This window comes from Pleurodeles waltl, chromosome 8 (assembly GCF_031143425.1).
Source record: "Pleurodeles waltl isolate 20211129_DDA chromosome 8, aPleWal1.hap1.20221129, whole genome shotgun sequence".
NCBI lineage: Eukaryota > Metazoa > Chordata > Amphibia > Caudata > Salamandridae > Pleurodeles > Pleurodeles waltl.
In genome coordinates this window covers 1,103,564,750-1,103,584,191 of record NC_090447.1, presented here as the reverse complement: position 1 = coordinate 1,103,584,191, position 19,442 = coordinate 1,103,564,750, and positions in this window count along the sequence as shown.

Below are 19,442 nucleotides of genomic sequence, written 5' to 3'. Positions count from 1 at the left end.
CGCCAAAGACAAGTCCTTGTATGGCCATGAATGCTTGAATGCCACCAGGTGCCAGGAATTCTACAACTGTACTAGAGAAGCTGATTCCTTAACAAAGCTACGCTTCTCCTCTGCAGAACTCCATTCCCACAATTCTAAATCCAGGTGCTCTGGCTCCCTCGCCTTACACTGCCCTGACCATTTCCCTCTTCACCTAGAACAGCCTGTTTTTTTTTTTTTTTTGTGCAGGTTCTCCTGTTCTTTCATTCCCTCTCCACCTAGTGCTGTTTTAGTGGCTAGCTCTGTATCAGTTAACTCAAAAGACCCAACTCCTTTAACGAGCGAGAAGCCCCATGTCCCCTACCATGCTTTAAACTGCTCATATTGTAATATTAGTTCTATATCAAAACATGCAACAGAACTTTGGGATTTGTTAACTTCCCTATCCCCCGATGTGTGATTTCTGCTGTACTACCATGTATTTTGCTAGCTCTCTCAGATTTTTATCAGTTGGTAAATCTGGATAGAGAGACGAAACCAGGTTGAGGCATGGCTCTCCCTTTCAGGGACACTGTCAATATAGTATTAGTCAAGATCCTTCTAGCTGTGTGGGTAAAAATGATTGTCTTTCCAATGGATCTCTTGGCTACTCATTTTCAGAAGGGTGCCTTGATTTACTGGTCACCGGACGCCAGGAGAGACTTCAGTCACCTTCTAGTAGAATGTATTGCTCTTCACATTTTGGCTTCCAAGCACTTTGCACCATAGGGGTAATTTAATTTTCATTACGGAAACTCTCAAATTGTTGAGATAGCAAGGCTTCTCGCCGACATGGAGATGCAAGGCTTATCTCAGAATGTGGTGGGTCCCACCCACTCTGCAGGCCATAACCCAAATCTGATCTTTACTAACTCTTTTGAGTGAAGGTGTGAATCTCCTTTACTGCTTTTTTGGATGGATCACTACATGGTAAATATTGATATCCCTAAGGCAAGTGGATCTCAGCCACCCATGAAAGACACCAAACAGGCCATGAGACAATGGAAATCTGTCTTATTGGCCTTTTTTGTTGAAGCATTTATTCCTCCTGTGGTTTCAAGTGACTGAAACACGAGCGATACTTTGGCTAATTTCCATAACTCTCTCATTTAGGGCCCTGACCTATTTGCACCCCTCAAAAAGTCATCAGCTACTTCCAGAAGAAACAATGCACATTGGTATTCAGTTGATCTGAAACTAGAAAAATCTAAATGTAAAAAGCTAGAAAGGCAATGGCATAAGACCAAATCCCTTTCAGATAAAGAAGCACTAAAACTGTGGCTTAAGAGCTATCATCATAACATTAAAACTGCACAGAGATATTTTATGACACTGAAAATTGAGTGCTGGAGCGTCTGTGGAGGACTTCTTCCTGCCTTGGGTTCAGAAACCGCAAGCACTCTGGTGGGACACCATCACTATTCACACTACTAGAAATCAACAAGATCTTGGGACCTAGTGAGGAGTGTGATAACTGGATTTATTTAATTTACACCAACAACATGACATGCATAAACAATTTAAACACCATGACCAATACAACCATAAACAGACTCTAAAATGAATTAAACTTCAAAGCTTTATTACAATCCCAAAGTTTTAAACATACATGAAAACTATAGGCTGTTAAACGCTCCAAAAGAATAACATCAATTTTATTTCAAATTTCAAAGCAGATGATGGTCAAATCAGTAAATCGTCAAATTCAATTAATAAAATTAAGATTTCTGAGCTGGGCCATCCTTATTACTAACACAATTTGGGATTTGCATGTGTGGAAATGGGCTAGCACATGCAGACAAAAATAAAAAGAGAGACAAAAATAAGTTGGAAATATCAGCTAACTATAGTTACGCTCTAAAAAATATGCTGGTGTAGTAATCTAAGCTGAAAAGGAAATAAGAAACCACATTTAGTTTATACCTCTCCTCATGGGCCAGCAGACAGGAAAGTTTCATTGAGTAAAGAGTTCACCTGCTCGTGACATCAGTAGACAGCAGCATCAGGACAGTGGAGAACACGGGCTGCACACAGGATGAGTGAGCAGTTCAGAATTGATTTGGGCATATTAGTACTGAACAGCATAAGCAAATAGGGCAATTAGAAATAAAGCAAACTCACAGCATGAGAATCAAATATGGCAAAAGACTCAACAAGAAACAGGAGGTTGAGATGACAGCAGCAGCCTTCACCAGACCTCAGCAGACACAGACTGACAATAGCAGACTCCGGCAGACTCTTGCAGACTGCCTAAACTTTCAAATGTTTCTCCCTAACTAGAAATATCCAAGACTCTTGGTGGGCTCATCTTGCGCACAAGATTCATCATCCTTTGGTAGCCGCTAAAACCATCAGATTTGCGACTGTTCTGGATTTTCTCTGAGAAAATACATGATCATCTCAATGAATTCATACAGTTCGGCTGCAATATTACATTTTCTAATTGATTGTTACTTCAAGATTCTTTCTCACAGTACACAGGGTGAACTGAACAATTTTTACATGAAAATTAAAAAAGTCTTCTGTCTTGTTTGACAGGTAGAACAAATATTGTTAAAAATGTGTTACTTAATCTCAAAAACATATTCTCAACCTTTAATGCAATGGGGCAATCACTAATATGTCAGCAACTTAGGAAACAATTCAGGTCAGAGGGAGCAGAATAAACAAGTAATTTTCCTTTACTGGTGCAAAAATTAATCTTCAGTCCTAGTGTAAATAAGAAAACCTTAATGCACATTTATTTTTTGCATACATGTAACTTTGCGGTAATTAATTAATAAAATCAGTATAAGTATGAATAATTCATGTTCATTACTTAAGCGTTAATTGATGTCAGTATATTAAATATAAATGCACAATAACTTTTATGTCAAAACGTGATGTCAAATACGAATAGAAGCCACATTGTCCACCATATTTCAAATGGGCACAATTTTACATTCCCATAATAATTTCTCTGTTAGGCCTTTAAATATAGGTTTGTAAGTCACCACCTGTTAACTTGTATGCCACTACTATATTATTAAAATGTTATCTCTATCATGAGCAAGCAGGAATTTCCACAAAAGTTCTCTTTAAAACTTATGGCCTCATTACAATTTTGTCGGTCTTATCATGCCACCAAAAGACCGCCACTTTGGCAGTAATCCAACTGCTGTATTAAACCTCACACTTTGAATACCACCAGAAAACAGCCACAAACCCGACAGCACCAGGACACAGGAGAGCGGGAAAGAGGTGGTTCCCAACCAGCACCCCAGCCTGACATAATTCCACCTACCATATTATGAGCCACAAATCACCATAGTGGTTCTTTCATGGCAGTAAACCATGTGGGCTGCGAACCGCTGCTCTCAGAACCCACTATTCTCGGAACACAACACTACATTAGACAGCTTGAATATCTCATACCTGACACACATGCATACACCAGACACACCTATTCACTGCACTATAAAACACACCTCCACAAAACCCACAATCCTTTGCTACAAAATTGATTTTCACATACACCAAGAGCAGGCAAATAAACTTATATTTCACCATTACAACATAGGCACATATACACATCTTACTCAACACACTCCACACAACTGCACTGCCAACATAAACCATACATAATTAGCACAGACACAAGCGTCCATCCCTCACAATGCACCACCCACACCCCATCAACCATCCTACACTGCACCCTTATACACACAACATCCCCACTACCCTCAACACAACCACTACCTTGTCCCCACAAAAGCACCCATGGTTCACAGACGACAAGTTGAAGGTCATGGTGGATGAAATTGTCAGGGTAGAGCCACAACTGTTCAGAGCACAGGTCTAACAAGCCTTGATAGCCAGTTGTGACAGAGAATAGTTGACAAGGTCAACTCAGTGGGCAACCATACACGCACAAGGGAGGACATCAGGAAGAGGTGGAATGACATTAGGGGGAAGGTGTGTTCCATGGCATCGCAACACCAGATTGCCGTTCACAAGACTGGTGGTATGCCCCACCTCCTCCCCCACAGTTCACATCTTGGGAGGAGAAGGTCTTGGACATTCTGCATCCCGAGGGCCTAACTGGAATACCTGGCAAACTAGCCTCTAGTAAGTACTCATAACTACCATGGAACACAATTGTCATGCCCTACATGCTTCCTCACCACCAAAATACTCCCCAATCCACTGTGTGTCTCTCTACATCTCCCACCTATACACCTAATGGCCCTCTCTTGTATGTCACACCTCCACCCTGCCCAACTGCCCACACAGCCCTTGGCAAAGGCATGGATAGCATTGGATAATATTAGCACTACAACTCCACCAAATGCACTAGCCCAGCTAAGTAAAAACCTGCAATGTGCACATCACATCACATCTCTTATATGTATGACTTTTGAATTAGCTATACCAACTAGATGGTACGACTTAGGATCACCACATGGCAATCAGCAATGCAATGGCACAACACAATGCCAAACAAGGCAAACACAGCTACAGCACTGTGACTAATCCAATTGCCCACTATTCAGGATCCCCAACCCAGCAGTTGACCCACCATGGTATGGAATGTAAGATGGCATACTCCATGCACATGCACAAAATGTACAGACAGGACACTCACAAACCATCCTCCCAGTACAACACCGTGCTGCAATGTCCAGCCATTTCCTCTCACAACTAGCAAGCCTGAATAGTCACTAACTAACAGTGCAGAACAGTCATGTGAACTATGAGAGAACAGGGCTGATTGTAGAGGCCCCCTAACTTTTTCTCCCATTTTTCACTTTTTGCTGGTGTTTTCCTGACTCTGGTGGTGCCCTGGGTACTGCTAACCAGTCCCAGGGCCTGTGCTCTGTGTAAAATCAGTATGCAAATTAGGCTCATTATAATTGGCTAAGTCAACCTACCTATAAGTCCCTAGTGTATGATAGGGCATGGAGGTTTAGGGACTCTAGCGTAGGTAGTGCACCCATAGGTGCACTGCTGAGGTGCTTAGTGTCATTTTAAAGGCAGGGCTGCTTTGTTGGCTGCTTTTAACTTAAAGTTACATGCAAATTCGACTTTGAAATTAAATGTAGTTCCAAAGTCTTAAACAACCTTATTTTTACATATAGGTCACCCCTAAGGTGTGCCCTATGTGCCCCTGGGGCTGGGTGCCATGTAACTATAAGCAGGGACCTTATAAAAATAGTTGTATATGCCCTGGTGAGGTAAAACAGCCACATTTGTTTTTCCCTCATTGTAGTGAATGGCCTCCACGGGCTAGAATGGGGAGACTGTATTTTAATTTTAAAAGTCCCCTTAAGTAACAGATACCACAAGTATGGTATCAAATTAATTGTTATAATAAATCTCACAACTTCCAGTTGTGGGATTTAATATAACTTGTTCAGGCAAAGAGTTTTAAACTTTACCTGAAAAGTTGCCAACTTCAGCCCTGCAGTGCTTATGCTGCTTTGCTCTGATTGGCCAGCCTCTGGCAGCCTGACTAGGCTGCCTTGATGAGGTGTGAAGTGGCCTGGCTCAACACAAAGAGATGTGCCCGGGGGATGAGATCTCTCCTCAGCAGATGGGGAAGCAGGACGGGGGGAGGGCTGCCAAACTGGTCTTCAAAGGCAGGAAAGGACATTTGGAGCACTGCAGCAACACCCTCACATCCTGCAAACGCGGACAATTAGGTGACCACTTGATTAGATTAGGAGAGGGAAGGAGAGGGGGGTGTTTAGGATTTTTAGCCACACTAGTGGGTGGGCTCAGCCAGATGTAACCTCCAAAAATCACTTTCAGCCATGATGGATTTTTGAGGAATGTTGCTCCCGGGGATTGATTTTTGCCACACTTCCCAGGAGGTTGTCATCACACGGGAAGTACCCTGCCCCTGACTGGAGAACCAGGAACCCCCTGTTTCTCACCCAGGAGCAAAGATAAAACTGGCAGACCTGCACCCACACCTGAGATTCCTACCAGATCCCTATCAGATTCCAACAAGGAAGAACTACAGAAGAAGAAGGACTGGCCTGCTGGTCCCCTGGCCTGCATCTGGACAATGCACTCTGGAGGACTGCAACAGCTGCACACTTGGGCTTCACCACAAGAAGGACTTTGCCTGGCTTCAACTGGTTCAAGTAGTGACTCCCTGTTTGCTACAGGTGAATACTTGCTAACCAGAGTCCCCTGCACCAACTCCTGAAGAAACCAACCAGCTGACCACTGTCTATTGGCCAGAAAGGAGTTTGCACCGGGTGCATTCTGGGAGTAGTAGTCCACACCCTTATGGTAAAATCTCAGAGCTTCTGGAACCTTGGGGTGATCTGTGGACCTCAAAAGAACCTTAAAAGAGCATCTGGAAGAAGATCCAGAAGTTTGGAGAAGTCTGGAGAACTTTTGGAAAAAAGCTCTATAGAGGGATTGACCCGCCGCAGCAACTCTATACTGCTTGCCTCAACCGCGACCCGGCCTGACTTGCAGGTTCATCCTGGTGGAGAAAATCTCCAAAAAAGTGGCTATATCTGAACGTAGAAAGTTGACCGGGACCGCCAAGGGAGTGTATCCGAAGAGGGCTCCAAGGACGTTGGATTAAGATTCAGGTTTGCCCAGGTTGAAGGATTTTCACCTCGAAAAAATGACTAATCTCCACCGAGGGCTCCTGCGACACGTATCGGAGGAAGAGTTCCAGGAGGTCGGATTGGACTGGCAGGTTCGTCCCACTGAAGAAAATCTCCATAAAAACGACTAAGTCCTAAGCTAAACCTTTGACCGAGGCCTCCCGCAGGCTGTAGCTGCACCGGGCTCCATCGCGGTCGGCCTTAAACTTTGACTTTGCCCCAGTCGAGGTGCGACCACATGACCAGATTGGCGCTTTTTGTTTCTATGCGCTAGAAAGCAATAATTCTTTAAATATTCATCTCTCCGGTTCCCCTTATCCAATTTAATTAGTTTTGATGTCATTTTAAAGCTAAAAATCTGTCCTATTTTTATTAATTGATTTTGGTTTCCTGTGTTTTATTTAATTACAGTTTTGTGATATTTGAATGCTTTACGTTTTGTTTTGTCTCCTAAGTTAAGCCTTTGTTGCTCGTTGCCAAGCTACCAAGGGATGACCTAGGTTTAATTTACTGAAACCTAACTGGACCTAAGTGGAGGTTAGTGAACTATCAGACAGTACCGGTACCGATCCACAGAGACAAAGGCCCATATTTATACTTTTTTATCGCCTCATTTGTTCTGCTTTTTAACGCAAAAATGGCGCAAGCGTACAAAATACAGTTGCATCTAGCAGTTTTGCGCCACTTTTGTGTCAAAAAGTGGTGCAAATACGGCGCTAAAAAAGTATAAATATGGGCCAAAGTTACTTAACCTGAATGTCACCATTCTAAATGGAGTATGGTACATATGTCACAGACCACTATCTTCCACCAATGTCATTGGTGGGAATCATGTTAAGCTCCTGGATGCATATGATAAAGAGATAACCAAACACACGTTTAATAATTAACTCTGTCTCTCACTCCTTCTGCAGGTACCTCAGCCACTGCCACTATAGAAAAGATACCAGAGACTGTCAGCCGTCCTTAGAATGAAGGCCCCGTGAGGACAACACGTCAGAATGTCTGGACACTGACGACCTACCTGGCCTATCTGGGACATCTGGTCAGTATACAACCCCCTGCCACACCCTGTCCACATCAATCCCTCTCAACCCTGTGGCTTCTACATCACAGCCAACCTTTCATTCCCCAACCTGTGTCCTTAAGACTGTACAAGGACCTGAGTCGACCCCTCACACCCCAGACAATGAAGTTCCTGCAAAGACTTGGAGTGGCACACCGTGCTAGGGGCACAAGCAAATAGGGGCAGAGGATGTGGGAGTGAAGCTGTGGGCCAGAGGATGTGGCCCCCAAGGGACTCTACTGACCAGGAAACCATCTTCCAAGTCCTGGGAGCATACAACAATCCCAGGAGAGGATGGGCGAGATCATCACCATGTTCGGGGAAAACCAAAGGTTACAGAGGGAATACCACCAGGAGGTCATGCAGCAGCGGCAGGCCCACAATGCCACCATGGAATCCATTGCAGGGATGCTGAGGGACATCAACACCACCCTGTGTGCTTCTTCCACCCACCAACAGGCCCCTTCTGCTAGGAACCTAACATCTGAGCCATCCACATCAGCGGCAGTTAGTGGAAGGGAGTCAATGCCAGGGGAACCACAGGCCTCAGACACCCCTCCCTCTGAGCTGAAGACCCCCCGAAAACGTGGACATCGCTGGTTCTGGAGTCTTTGTGCAAGGAGGAGCAGTGGATGGACATGCAGTTCAGGTTCCTTGGCGGTTCCAGACAGGTATGTGTTCCAGAAGATGACTATCTCCTTTTATAGAGTTGGTTTCTGTCAGGATTTCCATGGTGGTGTGGCGGAAACCTTGGTTCCAGAAGATGACTATCTCCTTTTATAGAGTTGGTTTCTGTCAGGATTTCCATGGTGGTGTGGCGGAAACCTTGGTGGTGTGCAGCCTCGCAACATGTCCGTCGGGAACATTCTATCCACCAGCCTGAAGGTAGCTACCGCCGTCCATGGCGGAATTACCTCAGTGGCGGTACTGGTGGTGTTTTTTCCTGTCTTCTGTTGGGAAGACCGTCATGGTCATAATTTGTTGGTTTTTCATTCCGGCCCATTGGCGGTACGATCGCTGCATCTAACATGGTGGTCCTGGTACAACCAAACTCGTAATGACCCCCTTAGTAAATTTATGTAACTACGTGCCTGTGTGTGTGCTGTCCTGGCTTCCTGAGAACTATGTGGCACACTAGCAAACTTTCCTGCTACCCAGAGCCAGTATGAAGACATTCCTGACTACTTTTATCTGGAGAGCTTCTTACCATGCACACCAGAGACTTTAGGACTGCTTGAATCAGCAAAATGAGGATCCCACTGGACCTGTGCCTAACTGGGTTCATGGCAAGCATCTCCATCTTCATTGCTCCTTTCATCATGTCCCTATTGTCTCCCTACATGAACCTAGCTTCAGTCCCCACTGCATGGAAAATTGCTCTGGTCTCCCTCATCCTAAAGAAGCCAAATGCTGACCCAAGCATCCCAGAAATGACTGGCTCCTTTTGTTACTCCCTCTCCTTGACAAATGATTGTAGAACGTAACAAATAGGCAATTATCTGCCTTTTTGGAAAGGACAGACTCCTTGAACTCTCTCAGTCTGGCTTTAGGGCATGCCATAGGACAGAGACAGTGGTGGTCATTGTTACTGTTGCTATTAGACTGTCCCTGAATGCAAGCACACCAAAGATGCTAGTAATTCTAGATCAGAAACGGCCTTCAATACAATCTCACATGGGATTCACATTCACACGTTGCATGAAATTGGGGTTTATGGCAAGGTGCTCAATTGATTATTTGACTTTCTAAAAGATTGTACCCAAACTATTTCTTTGAATCCCCCTAAGTCTTGTAGCATGCCTGTTGACAAAGGAATACCACAGGGGTTCACACTTAGCCATACATTATTTTATGCCTATGTTGCCCATCTGGCATAGATTATTAAGGCATGTGGTTTTGAGGCAATTATATATGCAGATGACACACAATTGGTCATCATTTTTGGTCAGGACCTAAAAGGGGTCAAATCCAGCTTCTCTGACTGTATGAGGAAAATTGCTTATTGCCTGTCTAGTAACTGTTAAGACACTCCTTTTTGGCAAAGCTCACGATTTGTGGAAGCCAAATTGGTGACCTTCTGATTTGGGGCCAGCCCCATCCCCAAAGCAAGCAGCAAAATTATGCCATTATGTGATTATTGAAAAAAAGTGCTTTCTTGGCTCTCTCCAAATTCCAGAAAAACTCTTGTGCAAGCCTTAATTACAAGTCGTTTAGACTATGGCATGCTCTATTGGTTACTGCAAACAAGACTTTGTTGTCCAAACTACAAGTAGTACAGAATACAGCAGCCCGACTGGTTTGCAATCTTCCATCTAGATCCTCTTCTGCTCCAACTCTAAACTTTTTGCATTGGTTACCTATCAGGAGAAGGCTTATCTATAAGATATGTTGTTTCACACTTGTCATTAGATATGAATGCTCCATCTTACCTGCAAAAGAGACTCATTCAGCATAACACTACCAGAATGTAAAGATCTAAAGACAAAGCCTATCTGCAAATTCTGCAAATTCACACTTCCACATACGGCAGAAGATTGCACTCCCACCTTGTAACTAGCTTTGCGTATTCGACTATGCTCAGAATTTGGAAAATTAAAAAAATGTTTAAAAACAAGGATATTCTAGTCAATTGGTGTATCTCAGTTGATGTTGCTTGTCTATATCAGCTTACCCCCAGGATATTACTATGGGGATGATTAATTTTGCACTATATCAAATGTGGTTAACTTAACAAAACCTAACATAACTGCCCACGTCCTATTCTGAAGTACCCTTCTCAGTATATGCAGCATATTTTTCTGAAATTCCTGCAACCTCCTGCTTTTAAAATTAAAAAAAAAATGTTTTTTTTTTTTGTGGAGGGTTCTCTTTCTTTTTTATGATGATGTCAGATGAGTATTTTGAGAACTTTTTTGGTTTCACATGCTCTTCTTGTCTGTGTTCTGACCGCCCTGCTCCTTCAGACTGTTTGACAGATGAGTCAGGGAAGGAGCAAGAAGGTTGTGTGTCAGTATACTGATACCTGTCAGATTGTGTTAAAGTAGCATGGTTAGGTACATTATCACATTTTTTGGAGCTCTTCAGTTGCAGAGACTCTCCCCACAACTTTTTTTTGTGTTATTTCTTTGTTTATCCCAGCGTTTCTTAGAAGACTCTGATACTTGCTTTTTATTTTCCTTGTCAGTACTACCTTTAAACTGCTAGCACTGCTGCTTTGCTTTATTATTTCCTAAAATAATTGTGGAAAATGTGGCAAAGTTGTTTATTAACTTCACTCCAAATCCAAGGCAGTGGCAGTGGCAGCCCCCTAATTATTTTGAATCTGTTTTAGCACATCTGGTAACATAGCGAGTTATGGTGTACCGTGAGTTATGGTGTACATCACAGCAAAAACTGTACCCCATGTGGAACAGCCATCAATGGAGGACACCATCTCCATTGCAAGCACATTGTGAGAATTGTAGGTTTATCTTGGGGTCCCCTATGGGGAAACAGTGCTTCAAGCTGGTTTGTTTTTTTAACAATCCAGAACATGATTTCTTCCTGTCTGCTGGATTCTTTCCCTTAATAGTATTGATAGTTACTGAGTTAATTCCAGGTGAAGCCAATTGCAGTTGAACAGCTTGAGAAGCCCTTAGTGAGACAGCTATTAATGTATGCATAACAAAAAGCACTAAGTGTCTGTATAGACTAACACAATTATTATATAAAAGAGGAAAATTGATCACAACTAAATTCTGTATGGTAGTGTTGGAAATGGCCATCTCTACAGGGTCAGCTCCAAACGTTTTGCCTTTCTCCTCCTACTTTTTGCTGGATTTTTGTTTGTTGGCCTTAGGACTCCGCAGTTTACCACTTCTAACCTGTGCTAAGGTGCATGTGTTCACTCCCCTAAAACTATGTCCAGGCGGTAAACTGTGTTCCCCTTGCAGAGTTTTCAGAATTCAGGCAGGCCGCACTCTGCGACATATAGCAGAATTTCTGAATCCAGCATGAAGCAGACTTTTTTGTTTCCATTTGCAAGCACAATAATTGTTTTTAGAGCTTGGTCGCTCAAACCACGATATTCATAGGTCGCTAGTGAGCGCATGCGAGATTTCGCACTCGCCAGTGTGGCTTCCAGTGGCAACGGCATCTGCTCGCAAGTGTGAACGCACCTCAAGAGGATTGTCTACTAGAGAATCAGCTAAATCTACTCAGAAAGATGTTTTTCAGAAGATTTTCTTCTCCAACCGACCTTTCAAGTTGATTTGTAGTAGGAGAAGCCTTTTTTAAAACTTTTTTTCCAACATGAAGGAAGTGCCCCAGAGACTCCAACTTATTTTTCTGTCCAGCAGGATCCTCCCAGTGCTTTGTCCATCTCATGGTCATTTTGAGGTGGAAGCTTCAATGTCTTTGTCAGCTAGATATATACCTTTGGATTTAAGGACTTTGTTTTTGTGATATCACACAAGTAATTTAAAAAATGTTTGCATATGGGTGTTGTTTGTTTGACAGGGCCTGCACTAGTTTTTCTTTGTACTTTCATTTGATTTGTAAGTTTCATTGTGGTGGGTAGCCTAGAGTTTACATAGGAGCCTAATTATTTTTTTATTCAATTTTGATCATTTGTAAAGGGAACATTTTACCCAGCTCAGGAACTTTTCTCCATGCTCGTTACATGTGCAGTATTCATTTATTTTGCTATGTGGCCTAGTATTCAAATAGGCCATCTAGCCAGTAGGGCCAATACTTGCCATCAGTACTTACACCCAGCATAGTATATAATCATTGGACCAGTCACAAAATTAAGATTTGGACTTATCCCCTTATTGACTCAACCATTCTTTCAATGGATTCCAAAACCTGTATTTCTTATGATCTTCTCTATAATTCAGTTTAAGTTATACATTATTGTGTCTTTCCAGTCCTTAAAAAGAGGGGGGAGGGGACTGATCTGCTTTCTACAGATCTCTCTCCTGGCCAAGAATATCACATGGAAAAGTAATTTTGCTTCATCCGTCTTACTTGCTGAAATATCAGAACGGCACCCGAATATGACTAGCGGAGCTCTTACCTCCAGATTTACTTGAAAGATCTTACTTATCTCCACACCCACCTCTCCCAAGAACCCTCCAAGCTGGGGGCACTCCAAAAACATATGTAAATCGTCAGCTGCAGGTATCCCACATTTTTTACAGTTTACAGGGGCATCTGTCCCCATTTTTGAGATCCTCGCTGGAGACCAAAAGGCTCTGTGAATTGAGAACAAATGGTTTCTACTGAGGGAAGCGGGTTTAACTGTGCTGTACAAAAGAGATAGAGATACCTGCCAGGGCTCTTTCACTTGTACTACAATAAACAGTTCCTCCAGATTCCTTCTGGGAGGATAAATTCACCATCCGCACTCTTCGTTATTAACCAGTACCATCTAGTCACCTCTTTTTTCAACGGGATAGCAAAATGAACCTGGTCCTCCAAAACGTTTGAGTCTCCCAGTTCCTCCTTCACATTTTTTCACCCAGCTTATTTTCTGAAGGTACTTAAACTTAGAGAGGTTACCCCCCACCTCTCTATTCAAGTTTTCATATTATCGTATCTCCCCGTTATAGCAAAGATGACTCCATTGTACGAAACCCGCTACCTTCAACGAGATTGCCAAAGCATCTTTAGTCCAGCCAGGAGAAGCTCGCGAGTCCCAAACGGGGGCATTCCTGCTATAGTATGGAAAACTTGTAGTATTCCTCGCCAGGTACCAAAGCTTTGCTGCATCTTGAAGCACCTTAAATCGAACTTTTTAAAAACACTTTGGATCTCCAAATTTGTATAAAAAACCCCGCTGCCCACCTCCATTTATCTCTATCATTACTTTAAATATCTCCCCCAGCTCCAAACACCCTGGCTTATTCAGCAACTCTATTACATTTTTCAATAAAAAAGCCCAAGCATAATTTTGCACATCCGGGACGGCCAACCCCCCTTCCTCTTTTTGCCTTCTCAGCTTTTTCCAAGCAATACGGAGACTTTTAGAGGCCAAAATAAAGGTGTTAATTTTCCCCTGCAGTTTCTTTAGCCATTCCTTAATATACATAGCGGGACTGAATTGAAGACAAAGAAAAATGTGGGCAAAATCGCCATCCTAATTAAATGTACTCGTCCCACAATAGTTAGGGGAAGATTCATCCATTTCCTCATCAACTGATCAGTATCTTTCAATAATCTCATAAAGTTTGTTTTTATTAGCTCATCTATATCGTGTGTGATAGTAATCCCCTTTTAGTAGGCCAATTGCCAGTCCAAATTCCAAAACATGGCCTCAGTCTTATCGTTATTAATCTTGTAACCAGAAATGTCCTCAAATCCCGCTAACACTTCTTCCAATGCTGGCTTTGCTTGATTGAAATTAGTTGTATAAACCATCAAGTCATCCGCATATAGTGCTACCTTTCTAGCTAAATTCCTACGCGAGACTGGCACTATTCTTTGATCCCCTCTTATTCCACATGCCAAAGGCTCGATATGCAGATCAAATAGTAATGGAGAGAGTTGGCACCTCTGTCTCGTAGCTCTCTCAATCTTAAACGGGGGGGTTAAGGAGCCATTTACTAAAATCCTTGCGGTTGAACCCTGATAAATCTTTTGAAACACCTTAATGAACTTGCCGTCTAGGTTATAAATCTTGCATAGAGTAATCAGGTAACCTCAGTTAACCCTATGAAAAGCTTTTGTTGCATCAACCATTACCACAGCTAAAGGAAGTTCACATGTACAAGCAAGATCAATTATCCCTACCAAACCCTGTGTCAGTTCATGCATGTACCTTCCCTTTATGAAACCGTTTTGATCGGTAAGAATAAGCTTCCCCGCCACTCCCATCAATCTGTCTGCCAAAAGTTTTGCAAAAAGTTTATAATCACAGTTAAGCAGTGATATTGGTCGATAGGAATCACATTTTATTGGATCTTTACCTTGCTTTAATATTACTGTAATAGCAGCTTTCTTCCACGAAGGGGGGAGCCCAGCACCGTCTAAATTATCATTACACAGCTCCACAAAATGTTCTACTATACTACTCCCCAAAACTCTGTAAACCTCCAAGGGTAACCCATCCGGGCCTGGTGCCTTACCCAATTTACTAGCTTTAACAACTCGCTCCCCTTCGCCCTTTTATCATTAACTTTTCTTCCTCATTTAGTGAAGCTAAGCCTAGATCGCCTACCCACGCCTTCACTGCTTCAGGCGCCACAACTACATTTTCTGTATGTCGCACCTTAAAAAAGCAGTAAAAGCATTCTCCAACCTATTTCCAACTTCTCTTCACCTCTCCAGAATCCTTACATGAATATTGGTCACCCTATTTCTAATTGAGTCCGTTTTCGTTTTCCAGGCCAGTATCTTACCACAACGCTCCCCATACTCAAAATGAGCCGCCCTATTAGCCACATATCTCAACCTAATCTTTCTATCCATTACAGCCACCAGATCCAACCAAGCCACCTGATCTTCCATACACAGTTGTTCTACTTCACCCTCCTCCAGATCCGGACACGACAGCCTTTGATCAATTTGGTGTACCCGCTTTTCTAAGGTACTAACCTCCTGTTTGTGGGCTTTCCTCTTAAATGATACAGCTCTTATCAATCTCCCCCTCAAAAAGGCCTTACAGGCATCCCATATCAGGGCTAAAGAAGCTGACCCTCTATTATGACGAAAATATTCTTCAGTGTCTACACGCAGTTCAGCTATCACCTCATAATCCAATAATATTGTTTTATCTAATGTCCATCTACTTTCTCCTCCCCTCATTGAAGTTCTTATCTTCAAACTAATAGCCGAGTGATCCGAAAGGTGGGAGCCTACATGCGATACTTCCTCCACCTTTTTTCTCTCAAGCCCTCATCAATTAGTACATAGTCAATCCTTGATTGATGCATATATTTTTTATTATTGTATGTATGACCTTTTCTATACCCCATGCTCCCTCTCCCAACATCACATAAACAAAGCTGTGTCATCATCAAGCGAACCTGAGCATGCATCTTCTCATTAACCCGTGACTTATTACCAGTGGACCTATCCAACTCATAATTCAAAACCACATTAAAATCCCCCATCCAAATTATAAGATGTTGATATTGTACCAGAATTTGAAATAGCTCTATTAAAGGGGAAACATTGTCTCTATTGGGCCCATAATAACCCACTAATATAAATACGAAATCATATGCCCTTCATCTGCCAGCTACCCATCTCCCAGACTTATCAACTACTTCATCCACAACAGAGATATTCGGACGGTTCTTGATGATAATAGTCACTCCCTTACCACCCCCAGCATGATTAGTACTGACTATCTGTTGTATCCACTTACAAGTCTTGAACACATCCAAACACTCCTGCCGAGACAAAATGAGTTTCCTGCAATACCAAAACATCTGCAGGAGTGTCTTTCAGATATTGCAAAAGCCTTTTTTGTATTACTTTTATATTTCAATTTAATTAAATTATTTGTTTTGTGTTTCGATTTTTTAAAATGTTTTGTATTTTTTTTTAAATATATGTTTTTTATTTTTCATTTATTCACCATAGGCTCACAGCCACACAACAAGATTCATTTTTGTCGGGTATAATTCCATTTCCCGATGGACACCCTACCTGTGGTGCACTGGGCACTCATCAGCATCATTCATTTTGTTTTTGAATGATCATTCCATTTCCCCATGGACCACTTTGCCTGCCATAGGCACACACTAACCTTCATTTTTCATTCAGCTCTGACTGCCACAGATGCCTCTTTTAGAATAGATGAACCTAAAGTAAAGAGCTACATCTGTAGGTTGTAGTATGCCGATTGAAAAATTAAATCAAATGTTGTGGTATGATGGTGTGGTTTGACTTTAAAGTGGTTAATGTATTATTACCTAAGTAATCAACCTCACTCATATTGCCTTTGTCTGCACTAATTCAAACTGCAACAATGCCCTATTTCACTAAATGTTTTTCTTGTGTGTTTGCTTTTAGGTGCACAACAGAAGAAGAGCCATCACCCACAGTACTACCAAACAGAAGGCCTACACAGTGACAACAGTAATCCAATCTCTCCCGATTGTGCACCTTAGTGCCACTGACAACTGAGAGCTTTATTATGGCCACAAAGAAAGTTGCTCACAAGAAAGTGGTAAGTAAGAAGAAGGAGCTTTCCGCCAGTGGCATGCCAACCACAGCCTTTTTTGGGAAACATGTGCCTGCCGTATCAGACTCCAGGAAGGAACCTGGGAGCAGCACTCTTTTATCAACAGCACCACCCCAACTAAAGCCCAAGATCATGTCTGACATTGAGGCAGCCACTACAATCATGGCGATGCGGACGAGCAGTGATGTTGATTTGGATTTGTCCCTTTTGCAAAGAAATACCTAATTGGTTTAATAAACAAAGCAAAGTGGACAGCAGCCATAGCCAGCAGTAGAAGATCTTCATAAAGTTGAATCAGAACAGGAGGTTGACCTTCCTGCCAAGCAAGAACCTCCTCTTTTAGTATCATTGTCTCTCAGATCTCCAGCAAGTAAATGAAGGGTAGTACTCCAACTTCTTCTCCAAGCACCATTTCTGATGATGATGATAGGGCCATGGAGTAGATCCCAGCAGAGTCTGGGAGATGCCAGGAGAGGCAAGGGAAATGAAAAGTTCCTGAAAGTGTTCGAATTATGGAAGGGGATGATGAGGAAGATGATGACAACAAGCCAGTTTTTGTGGAAGCTGGCACACAGGAGTCCGACATTAATCCTCCTATTCAACATCCTCCACTGGATGTGGCAGAGGTAGCACCACAAGCTACTATGGCCCATATTTATACTCTGTTTGTGCTGGATTTGTGTCACTTTTTTTATGCAAATCCAGCGCAAACGTAACTACATATTTAAATTTTGATGCTAGACCCATCTAGCATCAAAAATATGGAGTCAGCATCATTTTAAGGATCATCACTGAGATGCGAGGTAGGTGTTCCCGTCCAAAAAATGACTCGAACACCTCAGCGCCATATTTATCCACCAGGGCAAAAATTATGCATGGGTGGGAGGCGGACCCAAAAAATGACACTAAACCCGATTTGCATCAAAATTTTACGTCTGGGTCAGGGCAGGCATTAAAATGAGGCAAACACACCACTACGTAAGGAAAACACACACAAGCAACATCAAAGCCCAACAGGACAACATGGAGGTGCTACTAATGCAGCTTGCAAGACAACACCGAGCACTGGACTAACAGCAGCAGCCCCCACCACCCCAACGTGGCCCCCAAGGGCAACACAGAAGGCAGGAGAGGGTCTTCATGAACAGGACAACCCACCATGGGCTCAGGGAACAGGACAGCATCTGGAGGTATAGACTGAACTGGGAAGCCATACAGCAGCTGCTGCACCAAATTAAGACACAAATAACAGCTAGCCAGCAGACACCACACAATATACCACCAGTGACCAAGCTGCTGCTGTCCTGCATATGTTGGCAAGTGGCTCCTTCCAAACAACGGGTGCCCTGATCGCTGGGGTATCACAGCCCTCATTGTCCACCTTCCTGCCCAAGGTCTTAGATGACATAATCTCTCTCACACCCCGCCACATCAGCTTCCCCAAAACCAAGCAGAAGCAGCAGGAGATAAAACAGGGCTTCTACCAACTACATGGCTTCCCGCGTGTGCTCGGTTGCATTGACTGCACCCATGTCTGATCGTACCACCTGCAGCAGCAGAGCATCTATTTTGGAACAGAAAGCACACACATTCCATCAATGTGCAGGCCATAGTTGACCACCAGGGATTGTTCACCATTATCTTGGCCAAGTATCCTGGGAGTGTCCATGATTCCTTCATATTCCGCCACAGCACGATCAATCAGCACTTCCAGGTCGGACAAAATGGCAATGGCCTTCTTGTTGGTAAGTCCATAAACCTAGCAATATACACACAGCACAGCAACCCTGTAGGACACACAAAACATACACCACCACATTGACACATGGGCAGGATGACAGTGAGGTGTGACACAGGTAGTTATGTTGTACACCCTGACACAATGGGATACACACCTATGGACACATGACGGCTGCCACAAACATTAGCTGCCACTCTAGAGCTACAAAGGACCAATGTCAAAGCACACAGTGACAATGGACTGCACTGGAAGTACAACTTGGAAGCTGAACCATTTACAATTACATTAGACCACATAGGCAATCCGACACCATCCCAAGTATGTAGCGTGGAAGTGGTGTGCAATGTCTGTTGCTGCAGGTGTAACACCATTAGACACCTAGCATGATGATGCTGACTCACATGTAGGTGACTAGGAAATACTGAGGCAATCCCAACATCATACATCACTTCTGGGGTGCAGTTGCCAGGTAGTAATAAGGAAGTGGACTGTGCTATGAACACATATTGATGTGCCACTAATGCAAACTGCACACTGCTGCACACACTGAAAGAGCCAATTGTCCATCAAAATAACATATGTACAGGTAGATGGCTCTTCCTGCACAGATACATCCACCTCCACAAGGCAGTTAGCCAGGTTACCTGGAGCAAGTTTGGTAGTGTAGGTGAACGGTTGCACATGAGCCACTGGCAGAGGGAGCAACAAAGGTTTGCCTAGAACCAAGTCAACATAGGACAATTGTGCATATTCAATACTGAACACCACAGTGCTGCCAACTTACCGAGATGTGCTGTGCATTGTCACCTAGCCAAATCAAAGGGTCTCACTGTTGCA